General features: G+C 35.6%; 1 long non-coding RNA gene across 1 annotated transcript; it reads right to left on the bottom strand.

The window, feature by feature from the left end:
- Positions 1–1,270: 1,270 nt before the first annotated feature.
- Positions 1,271–3,995, bottom strand: LOC307161149. Its single transcript, XR_013821692.1, has 6 exons — positions 3,593–3,995; positions 3,416–3,489; positions 3,238–3,317; positions 2,843–2,917; positions 2,495–2,604; positions 1,271–1,612 (listed from the first exon to the last, which is right to left on the bottom strand). It is a non-coding gene; the product is annotated as an uncharacterized lncRNA (long non-coding RNA).
- Positions 3,996–16,706: the final 12,711 nt, after the last annotated feature.

Here is a 16,706-nt window from a genome sequence, read left to right as displayed (position 1 = left end):
ATTTGAAAAGATGCCTCGGGGCTAAACGAAAAGATGCAACCAAATAAAAGAAAGCAAAGTGCTGGATCTTATTGAGTTGTTTTTCATTAAAGCCTGATGCTTATAGAGAATTACTTCACTGATTTTAGTGCTGATCAAATATGAGTGATTCAGAGATATACAAAATATTTCTCGGACTAAAAAAAATAAAAATGTTGTGGTTGAGAATAACAATTGTTTTATTGGAAGAATGAACAAGCACATTGATCAAGCAAGGTCATTGATTTGACCTCCACAGGGCCCAATAGCCGAGCTTACCCAAATAAAATTAGTTACTAATCATCAGAATGTTGAAACGTTCATCAGACCATTTTTCCCGACAGCAAGGAAAAAGGATTTGATGAAAGAGACTTCGTGCTCCTGTAGTATGAAAGCTGTTTATAGCCTTGGTTAAATTTACACTGTAAAAAAAAATATGCCTCTCCAACATAAAAATTTCTAGTGACCCGTTGCACCTAAAATTTTTAGTTGGCCCAATTTAAGTTGCAGAAACCAACTTCTTTGTGTTGTGCTGACTACCCCTGCATGTAGACTGAGCTTGAAATAGAATGTTGTGTCAATTAAATATTTTCTGTTGACTAAACATAGCTTGTTGGGCCAACAAGCAGACTCAAATTGAAATAAAATGTTGTATTAATTAAATATTTCATGTTGGCCAAAAAGTCTATTTTTCATTAATGTTGGTCAAAAAATCTATTTTTCGTTATTTCAAATAAATAACACACTATGCTCTGATAAAGTACATTTTATGTATTTATTTAAATCCATATGAACTTGTCTGTCATGCTAATAAAATAGCATGGCATATCACTCTTAGTCAATAGCTGTACTGGAAAAACAAATATCTGCTTTACAAAATGAAACTCAGTAACTTACACTTACAGTGTTAAAATGTATTCCGTTAGTAATGTGCATATTTCACACTTTCAAAAGTGTTATTTTAACTCCAAAATGGAGGGAGTCATATATACATTTCAGGAGTGTTAAATTTGACTCAAATTGAGTTTGTATTTATGAGATGTGCTTTTTGACAAAAGGAATCTTTTCAGAAATAAAAGCAAAGCATTTAACCTATTGATAACAATGAATGCACATCAAAACAATCCAGAAAGTTAAAATGTAACCTTAGTCTGGGATCATAGTAGAATTCTGTTCATTGTAATGTTAAAAATAAAGGCAAAATGCAAACAGTTGTTTTAACAAACTAGTTTTTATTAACAAACAAGTCCCTTTACATCATAGGTTAACTTTTAAAATAAATGAAGGCAAAATATAGACATTTCTGCCATCAGAATTATGTGAAAGCTGCTCATCAAATGGTCTGTTATCTCTGTAATACTTCAAGTCCTGTACATGTCAGTGAATGTAAGTCCTGTGTCAGTGAAGTTGAGTCAATACCTTCGACTTTGCAACAGTACAGCAACAACATTCAACAGATGAAAAACAGTTGCAGGATACGAGTGGATCAGTTGTGTCCAATTGCTAACAGTAAAGTTCAGTGCATAGTTGTTTCACAGAGAAGGAAAGGCTGTGCAGATCCAACTTTCTCGAAAAATCCTGTAGTGCTGGTTCCCTAGAGTAGACAACACAAAACCAGACCATTTACAATTAATATTTGTGTTTTATAAATACAGCAAGTTTATGGTGGAAAAAGTTCAATCATCTTAGACTTTCGTGACTCAAACAATAAACTATTTTGGTTAGATTAAGACTTGAATTTACTGATTTCCAAGTAAATTAAAGACTTAATTCATCCAAAAATATAAATTCTGTCATTAATTATTCACCCTTATGTTGTTCCAAACCAGTAAGAGTTTTGCTCATCTTTGGAACACTTAATGATGATATTTTAAAATTTCTGTCCCTTCATCGACAGCCTATTCAACTATCACTTCCAAAGCCACAGAAAGGTATAAAGGAAATCATAAGTAATCATGTGACTCAAGTGGTTTAACCTCAATTTTTTTTTTATGAAGCAACAAGAGTGCTTTGTTTGCACAAAAAAACAACAACAAAAAACTTAACTTTATGTACTAATTATTAATCTTCGATGCACGCTCACTTAACAACATCTGCTTTCGCATCAACAACATGCACAACTCGTAATGTTCTCATGAACGCATGTTGGAAATTTATATTTTCTAAATTAAGTGGTAAATGTTTTGTTGCTGCAAACACAGCACTCGCGTAGTTTAATAAAATGTATGTTAAACCACTGGAGTCGCATGGAGTACTTTAATGATGTACCTTTACACCTTTATGGGGCTTGAACGTGGTATTTGCGTAGACTGTCAATGGAGGGACAGGAAGCTCTCAGATTTCATTAAAAATATCCTCATTTGTGTTGTAAAGATGAAAGAAAGTCTTACATGTTTGGAACGAGATGAGGGTAAGTAATGACATAATTTCCATTTGTAGGTGAACTAACCCTTTAGGAATAAATTTAGACACGCACCTTAAGAAATCTCACTAAATAGTCAGCTGACGGAAGAATCTTTGTTCCCTTCTTGTGGCTTTGTGATGTTGGAGGCAGGTGATGGGCAGAGATTTCCCAATCAGTTGAGTCTAAAATTAAAAAAGCAAGACAACATCTACCTGTCAAATCATGAAAACAATTGGTTTGAAAACTAATTTTATTTAAGGAAAAGGAAAAGTAACTTTTGTAAAGTAATTTGACTGGACAAATTCAAAATGACTGTTATGAAACACAAAAAATCTAGTTATACCAAATAGCAACAAAGCTTTTTTTAAATGTTTATGCACATGATTATCTCAAATGTTATCTGTAAAATCTGACCCTCACCAGGTTCTAGTCTGCACAGCCTTTAAAGACCAAGCCTGGTTAGCCTTAACCACTTGGTGCAGCATGGAAATGCTCCTAGCAAACACAAATAGCAAATACATTTAAACATGAAAGCATATCCAAACATCAACCAAAATTGAATCTGATAAATACATTTTCATAAACATTTAATCTTAAAGAATTACTTACACATTCTAAGAAAATTTGTTTTTCAGTTAACGTTAGGTTTCAGTTAACGTTAGGTTTCAGTTAAGATAAGTTAGGTGTGCTGGCAAACGAAAGTAAAATATGGTTTGAGGATAAATACATTATGATATTTGCACATCATCACAAATATTGTCATAAAACAAAATAACATTATAAAATACATATTGTAAATGAGTTAAAACACTTACTCTGTGTTTTCACCGTTAAAAGCAAACTCCGTGTCTGCACTGCGTCACGAGTCAAAGAAGATACAGGGCCTAACGTTAGTCTGTGACAAAGGTTTAGGCGCACACATCACATAAATATCGTTATAAAACAATATAATGCCATGAAATACATGTTGTAAATTAGGTTAAAAACACTTACTTTCGGTGTTTTCCCTGTTAACGTTACAAGCAAACCTTCTCGTCGTCAGCTCCGTATTGAGTCAAAGATGTCGCCTTTGAGAAAGGTTTCAGCTCGTTTAAGCACACAGAGCATTTAAATTTCTCTATAAATCAATATGTTATAAAATACATATTGTAAATTAGATAAAACACTTACTTTCGTCGTTTCTCTGTTTAAAAGCAACCTCACCCTGGTCTGGTCTGCTCCGCATCGCGCGTCAACGAAAATGCCTTTCTGAGAACGATTTAGCCATTTACAGCACATACATATTGTAATAAAACAATATAATGTTATAAATGCGATAAAACACTAAATATCTGTGTTTTCCCTCCTCGTATGCCTTGCATCGTGAGTCAAAGAAAATGGCGTCTGTGAAAAAAGTTTCGTCGCGCTTCTTTGCGCATGCTCAGACGATTGACGCTGTTCCCTCTTGCTCGGCCAACATAATATTTTTTGTGCAACGTTAAAAGTTCTGTGAACACAATTATTTATTTTCTCTTGATGAACATTTTGTAGTACAGTCATGGAAATCATGCAATCATTGACCAAACATATTTTTTCTTTTTTGACACAACCATTATGTTGAGCCAACATGTATTTCCTCATTTGTACAACTTTTCGCATCAATCATTTTTTACAGTGTACATTTACATGTATTCATTTACCAGATGCTTTAATCCAAAGTGACTTACAAATGAGGACAACAACAGAAGCGATTCATGCTAAAGAGGTAGTACAACGTTTCATGGATTTAATAGAGATAATAGCGAGTGAAACTATTGTGAAAGAATAGGTTATACATTATAGATTTTTTTTTTCTTTTAAGAAACTGATAAAGTGTTGATAGAAATGATAAAGTGCCTTCAAATGCTCATTGAACATTTGGGAAGATCTTCAGTTATGATATATGTATTATAAAAGGCAAACAATATGTTATAAATGTTTAGATTGCCCTCACACCAATTATGAAAATTCTGGAGTGTACGTGAACCATAGTATAAGCCACAATATTCAACTGGTTTTGGGTACATTTCCGTTTGAAATTCATTTATGACTGATGGTGAAGCTGTAAAAGTCTCTCATGGAAATCATGCACCTGTCTGTTGAAAGCAAATTGTAAAAGTAAATAGCATAATAGTGTAGATCTCAGCATGTGTTGTTTTCCCACGGCAGTGCAAGAGTGAAGGTAGTGTGCAATTGATTTCATGCTTCTTAGAACACACACGCTTGTCTTTGATGCCTGGAAACATTGTGATGCTTCTAAACGGTTGAATTAGCATGAATTGAGTGCCCTGGACTGCAGCTTTCACTGTTATGATCTATGTGGATGTGGCATTTTTTGGCTGCAGATACTGTGCGGGTGACTATACAAGATGGCCAAAGTGGCTCTGTACAGGAATGGACAAAACAGCAGAGAGGAGATTCTCTCCAAACTACATGCTATTATGCAAAATGCATCCCATCCCTGGGACGTGGTCACTTCCCAAGCAAAGGTTGTGATCTATTAAAAACAAACTTGACGGAAGAATGTGCGCACCTGTATGTAAACTCTGAGCCATGCGTACGCTCATTTTGGAGACAAAGCAGCTTGGCGACACCAATGGTGAGCTGAGAGACTGATGGCATGAAGGAAAACCACTTTACATCCTCATTGTCTTAATAAAAAATACAGTGCATGTTCACAATAACAGTTTAAATAAATACGAGAATGATGTAAACAGTTTTTACATATGATATACACATTTTTATTAAATATGCCATTCTCATTAATGGAGTTCAGCACTTAAAATACATGAAATCATTACCAAGAAGTTACAAAAATGTTTATATTCCAGTAAATATAAATATTTGTAGTGGATGCGAATCGCGATGCTTTTGAACACTTTTCCTGTGGCAGGCTGTTTTAATGTTTTAACTACAGCGAGGATTGCTTAGCGCATGATAATAGCAGAACTCATGGTCTGAGAAAATATTTTTGCTCGAAGAATGATCAATAATGCACAATAAGGCATATCTGTTTCCATTAAAAATATAAAGCAATTAAAAATACTATTTGGCCAGTAGAAAAGATTGAGAAAAACTTTCTCTGAAATGTATTTTAGACTATTTTGATTGATTTATTCAAAAACAAGGCAAAGATAAACTACTAAATAATTTTTAGCAATGTAATGTGACGGCACATCCATATCTCATATTTCCTAATGTCTTGTATTGTTAAACATGGGATCACTTGGATGAATTTGCATATGTAAATAATATGCAGATGAGGATATGCATAGTAAACCTAGGTGTTGTAAGCTCCATATATGCTTATTTCAAAGAGGAGATGGGGTGGAGACGCATGTATGCACAATCTTCCACTGACTGGGTTTTATAAAGGGAAATTTGCACAGGTTCTGGCGTATGCACGGTTTTATAAGTCTGAATATTTTTTGGCGTACACCATTTTTGGCTTTCGGGTGCACGTACACTTTTAGTAAGGATCCTACGCACAGTTTTATAAATGAGAACCCAGATCTTTAGACATCCAGAAGTTTCACACCTCTATGGAGCACAGTGATGCACACAGACATTTTCGACCTTGATGAGTGCTCCCTGTTCCCTCTTTCAGCCCTATAATACCCAGTCTGGTTAACCCTACCTGTCACCACCAGCCAATGTCATCTGATACTAATTGAAACCCCCAGTTCCTCTCATTCGGACCAGTTCCAGCACTGCGGGCCTCTGCGAAAATCCACACATCCATCTCTTTGCCTTTCAGTTTGTGTACCCAGCCTCCAACGTGCCTCTCCAGCCGGCAGGACGGCAGGGCTTCCTGACCGGACCCTTTGAAGGTCCAGGGAAGACAGATTACCTGTCCGAACCCCAGGATGTGTATGTTTGATGTCGGCTGCTCACTGGAGTGTTTGCTGACATTGCCAAGAGGCCAAAGATGTCTCCGGGTCCTTTGTTTTCCACCTTTCAACACCAGGTCCAGTTCACTTTCCAAAACATTTCTGGAAAAGACAGATGCATCGGCATGATGTTGTTTTGGTCAATGTTATGTGCCTTACACATGGTCAGTTTGAATTTCTACAAAATTGTGTTTTTTTTGTTTGTATGTTTGTTTTAATAGTAATTTTTTTTTTTTTTTATGAAAATATGCTTTCAGCATTTTGTCATATTAAAGCTGCAGACCGTAAATATTTGGGGTTAAAAATTACCCCCAATTTTTTTTGAGCAAGTACATAACCAGCCAGTGTTCCAAATGATCTGCTTGCCTTAGCTCGATTCAAAATGGTAAGCTTGTAATAATGTTTTTAATTCCGGATTTCCGCGAGAAAGTTTAGCATGTCTTTGCGTCATTACGTCTTATCTGTACACATAAAGAAGATGTCCCGGCTAGTAGGCTAAGGTGGTTGAGGAGATTCCCCCTTCCATGTAAATCGCTTTGAGTACCCAGAAAAGCTGAGGTGAGTGAGGATGTTGGAGGTGGATATTTATAGCCTTTTCTCACAGCACTTGATATAATTAAACTTCTCAATTTGATGGCGGATCCAGAAAAGTTCAAACGACAATCACTAGTGACAACTGGAAATGCAAAAGACTTCGGACTTCAGAGTGGCTACAGAAAAAAGATACTGCAAAGAGTCCCATGCGAAAACAAGGATAATTATCGGAATTTTTTTTTTTATATTCCAGTTTTAAATATGCATCTGATTACAGATACGTGTGTTTGTATTTCAAAGAGAATCAGTTCTAAGGAACATTCATTTGTTGGTATGACTATTAGAAATTAGACTGCACAGAAATGGAAACTGAACTACAGGTAGCCCTAATACACATTAAATGTAGTCATGCAATGCTGATGTTGTTAACATTAACAATTTGAGAACAAAGTATAATTTGCACGATTTGATGAGATAAGATAAGCGTTCGTTAGATTTAATCAGCGCGATTTATGCTTTTTTTTCCCTTAGTAGATGCAATGATAAGAGCAAATCATTTGTGACTCTAATGAGAGCTGTCTCAGTACTATGGTACAGTCTAAATCCTGATTGAAAATCCTCACAGATATCATTTCTTTCTAAAAAGGAACATAGTTGTGAAGATACTGCCTTTAGTATCTTTGACAGAAAAGGTAGATTCGAGATCGGCCTGTAATTGACTAATTCTGTAGGATCAAGTTGCGTTTTTTTAACAAGCGGTTTAATCATAGCCAGCTTAAAAGTTTTTGGTATGTCCTAATGACAAAGATGAATTAATGATATTAAGAAGAGGATCTATGACCTCTGGAAGCATCTCTTTCAGTAGCTTAGTCAGCATAGGGTCTAACATGCTGTCGATTTAGATGATTTAACGAGTTTAGAAAATTCTTCCTCTCCTATAGCAATGAATGAATCGAATTTTTCCTTTGGGAGACTAAAATGCACTGCCTGATACGATACTGTAGTAGACGGTTGTATAGTTATAATTTTCTCCCTGATATTATCAATCTTATAAGTGAAGAAGTTCATAAAGTCATTACTGCTGTGCTGCTTGGAAACGTCTGGGCTTGAAGCTTTATTTTCCGTTAGTTTAGCCACTGTTTCAAATAAATACCTTGTTTATTTTCTTATAATAGGGTTGAAAAATAAGCAGATCTAGCAGCTTTTAAGGCCTCTCTGTATGCAATCGTGCTCTCTTTCCATGAAATGCGAAATATCTCTAGTTTTGTTTTCTTCCAGTTGCGCTCCATTTTTCTGGCTGTTCTCTTAAGGGCTTGAATGTGCTCGTTGTACCATGGCATTGGACTATTTTCTTTAATCTTCTTTAAGCATAAAGGAGCAACTGTGTCTAAAGTGCTGGGAAAGAGAGAGTTAAAAGTTTCAAATTAGCAAATTACAGTGCAAATTATATTGCATTGCATTTTTTTTCATTAAATTTTATTGAATTTTATTTATTCTTTATGAATATTCTTTATGCTTTAGTTTATTTTTCAGTGTTTTAGACGTGTTTTAGTTCATTATGGAACGAGCATATTCATAAAACTCAAGTGGGTCAATCACTGACATTATTGACTTTGACTTTGAATGGATATATTTTAAAACAATCATATGTTTCTAAATTAATTTTTTGTAATCATTGTTTATATCTTGAGGTGATATTTTTTCCTTATATTTTTTTAACAGTAGGCTATGTTTTAAATAAAATCAATTAAAGGGATGGTATAATGCCCTTTTCACAAAATGCTAAATAAATCTCCGATGTCCCCAGAGTGTGTGTGTGAGGTTTTAGCTAAAAAAAAAAAACCCACAGATATTTTTATATAGCATGTTAAAGTTGTCACTTTTTGAGTGTGAGCAAAAACGCACGTTTTGTGTCTGGCCCTTTAAATGCAAATATGCTGCTGCTTCCGACACAGAGGGCGGGGTTTCAAGAGCTTGTGTGTTAGCAGCTCCGAATCAGATTAACTCACGCAGACACATAGGCCTACTAAAATGACAGAAACTGTTCTGCCTCTTATGTTTAAATGGAGTCAGACAAAGATGGAGAGACTCAAGAAGAAGTGACAACACATAGAATGCAACAGGACGTCTCTGAATGGTTAGTTGATGAATTTATGTTGCTGATGTGGAATTAACTATCTTCAATTAGCATATTCTGTCATGATAATCTATAAATCGCTCATATAGGAACTGTTGTGAGATGCACAAAGAGTGACTTTCTATTGCATGTGAAAAGATAGATGCTACAGTTTGAGCTGACTCACAAATGTGCTCAACTACAACAACTCTTCCTCCTCTCAACATGGACTGCGTGTTCCCGGGGGCGGGGTTTATGTAAATTGTAGGGTTGGTGATGTCACTAACCCTGGAGGAATGTTGTATAGTCTCTACCAGCCTTTTGTTGTAGTCCTTAAAAAACGATTTCTTTAAAAGCAGATATCTCCCTTTGTTTTGAACTTTGGGCATTGTAACTTTGCAGATGTTGTTTATGCTCAAAAAGCAACATTACACACTGACTAAAGTTAGAAAGGTGAAATCATACTCAAACACCCCTTTAATTATCTTCATTAAAATGTTTTGTTACTATTGATCAAAAAAACTTTAACAATATTTTAGGGGTCATTTACACACCATTTACAACAAAAAAAGTAAAACTTTTTATGCATTTTGGCTGTTCAATTACAAAACACAAACTTTTGAAAACGGGGTTTCAAAGTACAAGTTTTTTAAAACAATACCTTTATTGTCTCAGTGTTAACTACAAAAACGCAAATTCGTGAAAATGTTGATGTCATGTGCATGCGTATTATGTGTAGTGTTTCTTTACAAAGTGACGTCGCCAACTACTGGCCTGGCATGAATAATACAGCTTGTTTTTAAAAAAAATGCGGTTCCGTGTGAACGGGGATCGCTTTGATCGTTGTCGATTGTGCGTGAAAACTTTTCCGTTTTGAACATGGACATGGTTCCACATCATTTAAAGAATGATTAAGCTTAAGTTCTCACTTAAGTTTAAGATGGCTGATGCTGTGAAGGAATGAGGCAAGCTGTACAAAGAACTGTCAGTTTCTCTTCATGTCTAATTATTTGTTACAGCTCTAAAACATGAGCTTTAGTGATTAGCTGCCAGAGATCGATGCGTTTGATCTCCTGGGCTTATTATTTCCTGAGATGAGCTTGTTGAAGACGTTTGTGTCAGACTAGACAGAATCTAGCAGAACAAACATAGCATGTGGGTAAAGTGAGATTTTTAGTCGGAGACAGACTGTGCTCACCCAGCCCCAGCTTAGTGCACCATCCTCTGGGACACAGCTCACAGGCCTTTGAAGTTCTCCCTCTTTCTTTTTTTCTACCCTTCCACTTGCTAGACCTGACAGCTGTCTTAATGAAGACATACGCTCCCAAGTCAGCCAGGCCTCTGAGGAGAGAGAGAGAGAGAGGGAGAGAGAGAGAGAGAGAGAGAGAGAGAGAGAGAGATAGATAGAGAGAGATAGAGAGAGAGAGAGAGAGAGAGAGAGAGAGAGAGAGAGAGAGAGAGAGAGAGCAGGAAGATGCAGAAGAAAAAGCGGTAGAGGCAGAAAGAGAGATAGGGTATTGCGCAGACATCTGTCAGGACAGGCTTAGGCTGTGTACAGACACCGTGTTGAAGTTTCCTGGGGAAATAATTCATTTGGGTTTTTTTTTGCCCCTGGGCAAAACACAGTTTTGGGGCAGTTCTCTGACTTTCTGAGTTCTCTGGGGGGTGCTCAGCCTCTACCCTATTTCAAAATTAATCAAAAGTGCCCTTCTCAAACAAATATCAATGATAATATTGTGGTCAAATGCATTTGATTATAATTAACATGACATTGTGTACAAAACTAAAGTAAAAATCCACATATCACATGTTTTAAAATATTAAATAATTAATTGAAGCCTGTTTGTCATGTATAATACACCGACCAATCGTCATCTGGCACAACAAGTTCAAATTTCATTGGACAATGTAAAGTGGAGCTGTAATTTTCTGGTCATTTATAAATAAATCGTTTGAAAATTATGGACAGACGAATTTACAGTTATGAAGCGATCTGAATCTGCGTCGTTGAACTAATGGATGTTAATTGACTACAAAGCACTGCACAAAACCAGCACCAAAAGTAGCATTAATGGTAAGTATAGTATTCAAGTCACGTGTATTTAGTCTAAATATTGATACACCGTTTACCATTTGATGAAACTATCATAGTTTGTTAAATGAAGCCCAGGCCTATTATGTGAAGTGTAGGCTGACAACAACACGCGCAATGGTGACTTTATTATTTAACATTTTTAATAATTTTGCAGCAATAGTATAATAGTACAGTAGCCTACTACTGGTCAAATATTTGCACACACATTACTATTTTATTTTTTATTTTTTTTAAAGGCCCTTATGCGCATCAAGCCTGCATTTATTTGATCAAAAATACAGAAAAAAAAAATACAATTTAAAATATTGGTTTTCTATCTTAATATACTTTAAAAAATATAATTTCTTTCTGTGATGCAAAGCATATATATATATATATATATATATATATATATATATATATATATATATATATATAACATTGACATCTCAAATATATATATAACACTGACATCTCAAATATATATATATATATGTATGTATGTATGTATGTATGTATGTATGTATGTATGTATTTATATATATATATATATGCCCCTTTTTACATTTGAGCCCCTGCCCCTGAGGAACTCTCTGCATGTCCCTGCTCTACATCTCAATTTCTGAATTTCGCTGCACTTCGGGGCTCTTCTTGTATCGGCATAGTCTCTCTTGCTCCTTTTTCTAGCATTCCTGTTTAATATATATATATATTTTTTTTATTTCCTGTCATGCCAGTGGCGAGGCCAGACATAAAGTGAGTGAAACGCCTACTCTCAAATTACATAATTGTACAATACATGGGATACAAATTATTTGACAATTAAGATTAGTTAAATGAGATTTATTGCCAGCAAACAGTTTCATGCAAACAAAATCCATTTATAAATAAAATAATCAATAAACAGAACAATAAACAAACGGAAGTAATCATAGGCGGAGTGTTTGTAAGGCTAAGCAAGGCTTTCCTTGGCCACATACTTGAGAATATACCATGGAATTGTCTCACTCAAACCACTGCCTGCTTCTTTTCGAGGGAAAAGTTTCCTATACCTTCTGGTCTAGGATCAGTTTCTCCGTAATAATAGCATATTGGCGATTTGGCAAACGATCAGGAGAGCTTCAAATGTTTATCTTTACAATGTTTTTTTGCAGCATTAAGCTGTGTAGCTAATCATAGGCTGTGTTTACACTTGGCATTAACATGCGACCTGTATCCGGATGTTGTCCACATACGCATAGAAAAGACAAGTTTAAACGCGCTTCTGATCGGAATGTTATCCGATCAGCGTGTCCAGGTTCGGAGGTAGTCGAGGACGCATTGTGATCGGATCTCAGTGTAATGTAAACGCAATCCAGCCATCGTGTCTGCATTCACAGGTGGACGTCACTCAAAACCTCATTGGTATATCATTAATATATATGAGCGGGGCACAATCTAACGCTTTTTGACTTTCTCCGTTTCTGTAAACCTGTTCAGAGTATTTATTTTTTTCCCACATTAATTTCCCACATGTATACATTTATGTGGTTTTGTTTAATTAATACAGTGTATACTTTTTTCTTGATATACCCCGAAGGAATGGAAGTGAAATGTGACAACATGCCCCATAGGTGGGGTACATTGTAACATGACCATATGATAGCTTAAAATGCTAATCAAAAAAATACACATGACAAACTAAAACATTTTATCAATAAAATACAATTATTAACTTTTTCATATAAAATAATGGCAATTTTTAATAATTAAAAATAAAATAATTTTTGAGTTTGACAACGAACACACCGGAAAACACATACAACATAGTTCAAAACATGATAATAATTAATGATTTCTGAACATTGACTCTGTCTTTATTCACCTTTTTCTAATGTTTTCTCAATAAAATTCATAAAAGTATAGAATAGCATAGTTCTAATAGGGGCTCATTGTCCTGTTGAAAAAAAAAAAAAAAAAAAAAAAAAATTATATATATATATATATATATAAAATCTTTCTCCATTGAAAACAAATTAAAATAAGCCAAGTATCCTGACACAATACAAGCATTTGCAAGCAACAGTTATGGTTAATATTTCTTTTTCTTATAGATGTTTCCTTTTTGGAGGGCTCTTAAAAGCATGCATTAAATTAATAGTTTTCCCTGTGCCAATGATTGCAGATTTTAATTCTCATATCTTGGGGGCGGTCAACAACGTGAATAGGAATGCAGACAGTTATTATAGACATCCTTGGCCTCAACTGACCACTTGACCACTGTGATCGGATCATCTCAGGACAGATGTTAATAACCAGGTGTAATGAGGACCAATAATCTCTTCCTTCTGCTCTCTTCATATCTCTCTATTTCTCCATCTGCTGGTCTTTGATGTGAAGGTGGAAGGCAATCAGTAGTCTGTTGTTGCTGAGGGGTTTCGACTGCCTCTCTGTCTGTCTCTTTCTTTTTTGCACCATTTTCTTACATAACCTGTCTATGATGCTGAGACAAGTGCTCAAATTTTCCTGCCTCCTGTAACTGGAACAGATGTTCTTACAAACTGGAAAAGGTTCCCGTAAGCCTTGTTTCTGAAGCTCTGAACCGCTCCGTCCTGAGCGATTTCAATTCGCAAGGAATCACAGAACTATCCAGAGCTATCCATTAACACACTGCACATTCATGGTAATGAGATATTTTTAGGTCATCTTCGAAGACAATCAGAAATAATCTTCATTCATACTACATAATTATTTTACAGTATGCAATTCGTTACCCATTCATCTTGGATGCGGACTGACTGAGGAAGCAGTGATAAATCATTGTCAGATTATATACATTGATTTTTTATGATATTTTTTTTTCAGTAACAGAGGGATTTTTTTTTTTAAAGTACATAGATTTGTGCTGGAACTCTTACATATGTTACAGAAACATTAGAAGCTGAAAGCATTTGTGTGATTGTCTTGATTTTATGGCAGGATATACCGAAAGAAATCAGACATCAAATATTGACACAAGCTGAGACACACAAACCAAATTGTCTGCATCGGTTTAGTTTAGGATGCAATAAAGCAGTGATTACCAACCAGATTTTAATTTGGCTTTGATTATACAACTATTAAACCTATTGAACTTATCAGTGTGTGAGGTTTGTCAGTATGTTTGGATTAATATAAAAAATAATGATAAATAATATCTAGTAGAAAATATGGAAAACGGTTAGAAAACACTGTTCTAACTTTGGACTAGGAAAAGGACTGGGTTTGGCAAAGACAATGCCGTCAATCTGTTAGAAATCACTGAGAGAAAACTATAGGAAACAAAGAATATTCAGTGACTGTGAAAAACCCCCAAAGGAAAATTAAGTTTCAGCTTTGTCTTACAAAGTCTATATATGTAAATGAATATGCATTGCTTAGTCCAGATACTTTGGTTTTGCAAAAATGTAATAAAAATATTCAAGCTCATGCTGAAATCTCTTACTTTTGACTTCTGAGATCTGAAACTCTCAAGAGAAAGATCTGAGGAGTTCAAGCAAATGCCTCAGTTTGCTTTTCATTTAACTGCGTTGCTGTCGTGAAAACAACAACAACTGGATATTAAAGAGATCTCATTTGTTCTTTTTTCTTTCTTGTGACATTTAAATCTAAGAGAGGAAAGTGTATGGATGGAAAAGTAAAGAGAGTTGAAGACGAAATGGATATGAGAAAAAAAAGACGAGAGAGGGGCTCAAAGGTGACAGAGATCATATTGATCAGCTTGTCGAGAGTCTGGTTTTGAGAACGAGGCCTTTGCCACTGACATTAACCTTGCTGATCTGACACCAATAACAGCTAATGCCTGCTGAGAAGAGATTGATCAAAAGCTGTCCTCCTGCACAAGCTCTCACACACACATACACACTCCTGTACACACTGCCTCACATGTCAGTCAAGCAATAACAGAATGAATCTGGTGATGGGAAATGGAAATGGTTCACAGTTGAAATATTGTTGATTAAAGAAACGTTCACCCGAAAATGAAAGAATGTTGTTCCAAACCTGTATGATTTTCATTCTGAATAATATATCCTGGTCAAACTTTTTGAAATAATGAACGTGAATGAGGGCCGCCACTTTGAAGCTCCAAAATGACACAAAAAAGCACCATAGAAGTATCCTAAAAGTTTAGTTTGACTTGTCTGTATTCCAATTCTTCTGAAGCCATATGATAGCTATGTGTGAAATTTAAGTTGTCATCTCCTTGGCACGTTCATGACAGCAATATCCAGTTCATTTTAAAATTGGATCTATTCATTGAATCATTTGATTTGGTTCACAAAACCAGTCTGAATGATTTGTTCAAATATCAGATTTGATTTTTGAGTCCAACTCACTGACTCAATTATCTCAGCAGTTAACAGTCAACATTAGGGGGAAACAATTTATTTGCCATATGCAACAAGTATTGCATACTGTATAAATCAATCCAAATTTTAATATATACAATAAATACCTAAAATATAATTACAAAATGAAAACCTGCCCATTAGTTGTAGAAGCTCTTGAAAATGATGTGCAAAGTCAGATATTATTATTTTTATATAATTTATTGGCATATTACATTATATTTAAATTTAGTTTGCCGCACAAAGTTAAGGGTATTTCTTCAGCGGTCTTGGAATAAAGCACACAAGTCACATATACCACTTTAATGTAATTTTTATGGTATTTCTGTGTCCTATTTAAAGTCTCAATGTATTAATTTTAATCGCATCGGGAAAAAAGCGACCGGTATATTATTAAATAACATTTTTCCTTTTAAGTTCCACTGACAAAAAAAGTCATACAGGTTTGGAAAGACATGAGGGCGAGTAAATTATTTTTTGGTGAACTAATCTTTTAATTTACCACAGCCCTGACAGTCTTTCTCTGCCCTAACAGATTTGACTGAGTGACCTTTCCTACAGAAATCTACTCTTCTATTCATCTGGAAAAAGGGAGTGGATTTTTTCAAGATGTTCTCGTCTAACGGTAAAAGCAGGTAAGGAATTTGATGCTGTGGGTGAAGTGTTGAGATGCAGGTCACATTCGAATGTACAGAAGAGTGGGTGAATTCCAGGGCCCCCAGACAATGGGGCCACTGTTGAGATGAAGCTCTTTCACACGGCCCGGGCGGGGCAGAGGGGAGGGGCCTGGAGGTGCACTGACAGTTCATGTCATCCCACCCCTGTCTGCGTTTATTTTTCAGAGTCATAGAGTCATTTCAGCATGGTGGAGGCAGGATGGTGATGTTCACAGACACACACATAGGCCTACAGACACACAAACCCAAGGCTGACTTGGGTGCCAGCACCTCAGCTGATATCCTCACCACAATCCAATTGAAATTTGTTGGTGTGGAACCCCAGATATGTTTTTTCAGCATTCAAAGCCTGCAGACGTATACACATACAGTAGGTAGTCAACCAGAATGAGCCTTTTGGTCTATAAGGGCCACTGGCTGTGACTAAGCCTTCATGGAATCTGGAATCCACAGAAAGTTCAGCAGACCTCCATGAATTCAACAGCTGTCATTCAGCAAGAAAGACAGATGTGTTATGTTTGCTTTTTTATATTTTGACTAATTTCAAAATGATTCAGCTAGCAATTAGGAATTGCTCAGTCAGAAAAAATTTAATTGTTTTTGGGTAA

The sequence above is a fragment of the Squalius cephalus genome, assembly GCF_949319135.1.
Source record: "Squalius cephalus genome assembly, chromosome: 7".
Classification (NCBI taxonomy): Eukaryota; Metazoa; Chordata; class Actinopteri; order Cypriniformes; family Leuciscidae; genus Squalius; species Squalius cephalus.
This window is presented reverse-complemented; position numbering and strand designations above follow the sequence as displayed.